The following is a 4,389-nucleotide window of genomic DNA, read 5'->3' on the forward strand; positions in this document are numbered from 1 at the left end:
CTTAATCACTCTTAAGTGTTCATTTTACTGTTGCTAGAATCACCAGTGGTCCCAAATTGAGCCTGGGCAATATCTTTATTTTAGCCTAGGAGCCAGCACCAATGCAGGCTCACACACAAGCTCTAAGACGACGCCAGGGCAGCTGTCCTCAAGAGCAGCGATACTGACACTTTTGTGCAGGATAATTCTAGCTGGTGGAGGGCCATCCAATGCACAGTAGGATGTTTAACAGCATCCCTGGCTTCTACCCAGTGTATGCCAGTAGTGCGCACGTGTGCACACGCGCACACACACACACACACACACCACCTCACTGTAACAATCAAAAATGTCTCCCTATTCTTCCAATGTCCCCTGGAAGCGGTGTGAAATTTCTCCCAGCTGAGAGCTGCTGCCTTGCAGAGATGTCTCTTGTTACCTAAGAATTGGGGGCCCTCGTGCAGAAATCAAGGCTGGTAGAGGGGGTGTCCTGGCTTCAGGCTGGGCACTGTTGCCCCATTTGCCCCCATGAAATTCTAATGGCTACTCTGTACTCTCTCTGGGCAGAAGTAGAGTTAGTCTGGTCCCGGGGGTCCCTCTGTGACAGTATGACACCTAGGCGGGGACCCCCTTCTTCCAGCTCTTCCCACAGGGTGTTACAAGAAATAGTTCCTGCCCGATGGGAGGCTCCTCAGGGACATGAAGAGTTTAAAGGACACTGCATAGCTATTCACAAAGCACATTACATATTGAAGGCTCTGAGAAGTCTTGCAATAAAGAAACCTGTTTAACTGTTACAACTCAGATTTATGTGGAGGTCAAACTATCCATTAAGATTTAAATACCATCGGCTCACTATTCTAGCTGTACGAAACTCTGGGGCCCTCTTTGAGATTTCTGAGAATTTCCAAAGGGTTTGTGTTCCTGGGCTCACTTCCAGCTGAGGTCAGCCCCTCCCCAAACTGTCCAACTCATTCATGAAGCACCTTTGACCACTTCCCTCTTATTTCTGCTCTATGCTGACCAAGATGTGGATTTCGGTCCCCTTTCCCCTTCCCCAAAATACCCGCATTGGGCATTGCTGTGTTCAGCAGGCTTGCCTGAGGTTTGTGGTGGTAAAAGTCTTTCATGGGATTAGCCCCTCTCGCCATCAAAATTTTCCTTGTTTCTCCCAACACATGATCCTTCCAGACTCCTCCACCCCTACCCAACTTCCTCTCATTTCATTCCATAAGACACCCTCACTTTCCCCTCCTTACTTGGTCTTAGACCTACCTTTGCACTTTCAAAGCCTTGTTAATGGACGGCCACACAAGTTACCATCCAAATTATGACACTTTTTTTTGGTTGTCAAATGACCCTTTTTTGAAATATTTTCCTTTGTATCCTTAACTAGCCAGGCCTTTCACTGCACCACTATTGATGTCATCTATGATGTCATGAGGGTGGAGGCCATCAACACTGCAGCCCACAGACTGGGCAGTCCCCAGGACCTCTTTAACGGTTCCAGAGAGTTCTGTGGCTAAAGATCGGTGCTGCCTCTGTCAGGCAATGTTGACAATCTCATCAAAAATGATATTTCCACTGTGCTTAATGTTTTTCTGTTTCTTTCTGTCTCTCAGGGGTTCTTTGAGGGCTTTGATAATCAGGGCAGAGGCAGAAGGTATCACTTTAATCTGCTCTGAATGGCCAGTTTCAATGTAATCCTCAGACCCTTACAATCATCGGTTGCCTTGGCAAACTTTTTTGGAGCTGGACCCTGCAGACCAATCTTCTGGGCCAGGGCAGACGTGGCATCGACTTTGCCACAGGTGCACCTCAGGTATTGACTTTGATTTCTTTGGGGTCAAGCTTAGGCGGCATGGTGGAGGTGGCTGGTGTCAGATGGACCCGGATTTGGGGTGACTGAAGACAATTGTACCTCTGCCTCCTCTAAGCCAAGAGCCAAAAGCCAAACTATGACACTTTTGAGTGAAAGGAGGTCTCATAATTATGTTGCTGGGACAAGAGGCATATACCAGGAAAGTCCACGGCAAACCAGGGCGCAGGGTAACTATACATCTCTGCTAACACAAAGGCTGTCTCCTCCTGGACTTGCCCTTGACTGACACAGAAAAGGTGGCAGAGCATTGGGAAAGTTAGTGTCTCCTTTCTACCTTCTCTTCCTCTTCTCAGTCCCCGTGAATGCAATGGAGCTGTAGAGTATGGTGTTACTGACATGAACCCAGCCAGCCCCCTTAGAAGACAAGCAGTGGCTTCCATCAGCTTTAGTGTTAAGTGAAAATTTCTTTTTCTCCATTGTTCTTTGCCTAGTCATCATTACCCAAACTTATCTGGTCATAGATTTCATTTAATCTCTCCATCCCTACATCCATTAATGTCTCCCATAACTAGAACACACTGGGGGACTGGCTACCTTGCCACTGACATCTCCTTGGGTGATGACAGGATGAAGGTGGAGTGAAGACCAGGCTTGAGGTTCTGGAGTTCCCTGTAAGTGGGGAGAATGCTGGAGATTCGCAGAGAAGAGCAATGGGAGCGTAGAGTGGTGCAGCCAGAGGCATAATCCCCACCTTCAAAACCAGGCTGCTCTATACTAACATTCCATGGCATATGCAGTGGGAAATGCTGCCCTGAATACCTGATTCCCAAACTCAGGTGCTGATTTGTAGCACAAACTTCACCTCCTCATATTGCTTCCCTTCCTCTTCAGACACACTCACCTCCTTGCTCTTCTTTGACCATGTAAGGTATCATTCCACCTCAGGGACTTTGCATTTGCTATTCCTTCTGCCCAGAATGCTCTTCCTTATTTACCCTTACTTCACTTAGGTCAAGTAATGGGGAGGCCTTCACGGATCATCCGATGCAAAATAGCACCCCGCCCCCACTTGCTGTTCCCTACATTCCATGATGTGCTTATTTTTCTCCATAGCGTCTGTGTATTTGCTTATTTGTCCATTGACTGCTTCCCCCTTGGAGAAGGTAGGCTCTGTGAGGACAAGGTTTTGTCCCTTGGGTTCACGGCTATTTTCCCAGTGTGTAGAACATGGTGATGTTTAATACATGTTTTTTTTTTAATGTTTTATTTATTTATTTCGAGGAGAGAGAGAGAGACAGCATGAGCAGGGGAGGGTCAGAGAGAGAAGGAGTGACAGACTCTGAAACAGGCTCCAGGCTCTGAGCTGGCTGTCAGCACAGAGCCCGACGCGGGGCTCGAACCCACGAACCGCGAGATCATGACCTGAGCAAAAGTCGTACGCTTAACTGACTAAGCCACCCGGGAGCCCCTTAATACATGTTTTTAAATAAAGAAAAGAAGGAGTGACTCGGTTGTAATTCCAGGCATCTTCCAAAATTCCCGCAAGAGCTGTCTCCAGTCAGTGGTGACAGGTAGCCCACTTCCGCTAGGCACCCCTTCCCCAGGTGGCCCCCCGTGCCTGTGGGCGCTCACCAGGTCTTGCTCCCTCAGCCAGAAGCCCCTCACTGCCTTGCTGCCCCTCCCACTGCCTCCCACTTGCTGTATTACCCAGCAGTTCTGTGGGGCAGACACACAAGGTAGGCAGCTCTTCACGCCTCAGGAGCAGGGCTTTAATTCTCGACAAGGCAGAATAGGAGAGACACGATCCAGACGCTGAGTCCTGAATAGCATGGACCCTCCTCTGCCCCAGCCTCAGGAGGGGCAAGAACTAGAAAGGGCTGCTTTGTGGGCCCGTCTGCCTCAGGAACCTGCTTCTGGGGCTGGGATGGCTTAGAGCAGCATGTCCCTGTCTCCCATATGCCACTCCTCTCCGTCAGGACTGCACTTTATTTCCAGTAAATTAGAAGAAACACTCAGCCATTTATCGTCATTAGAATGTTTTATGCATTTTTCTAACTAGACACACACACACACACACACACACCCACCCATCTACAGCACAAGCCAGTTGGGGCACAGGTTTGACTCTCAGCCTGAAGCATCTCACTGGCTTCCTATCAGTGGAAGACAATGGAGGCATAGTCCACTTGGTCTGGTGATATCTTCCCAGGGCGATGGAAAGGGGGCACATTGGCATAGACAGCGAAGTCATCTTCTTTCCAGGGAGTCAGGTTGATCACGTTGGAATAAATGGCATCAGCATGGCAGGAAACCTCCTTCAGAGACAGGACCCCAGTTAGAGACAGGTAACTAGGCCCTGGAGGCTTCCACAGATACCACCAGCTACTGGGCCCCCTACAGGACAGCCATGGGATATTGGGTTCTTGTGCAAGCCTTGGATTTCCCTCCATCTTAAAAAACATTTCTTTTAGGGCCATTCTCTCCCTCATCCCAATCACCTCTGATATGGGGTCTACTTTGGAAATAGCATGAAATTGTGGCAGAAGTGACTGGAAGCTCCTCTAGGTGCAATGACTGTTTCCTTACCG

At 48.9% G+C, this 4,389-nt stretch overlaps 1 pseudogene; it reads right to left on the minus strand.

The window, feature by feature from the left end:
• Positions 1 to 1,367: 1,367 nt before the first annotated feature.
• LOC144238304 (large ribosomal subunit protein uL11 pseudogene) lies at positions 1,368 to 1,842 on the minus strand (annotated as a pseudogene).
• Positions 1,843 to 4,389: the final 2,547 nt, after the last annotated feature.

The sequence above is a fragment of the Crocuta crocuta genome, unplaced genomic scaffold, assembly GCF_008692635.1.
Source record: "Crocuta crocuta isolate KB4526 unplaced genomic scaffold, BGI_CrCroc_1.0 scaffold318, whole genome shotgun sequence".
Classification (NCBI taxonomy): Eukaryota; Metazoa; Chordata; class Mammalia; order Carnivora; family Hyaenidae; genus Crocuta; species Crocuta crocuta.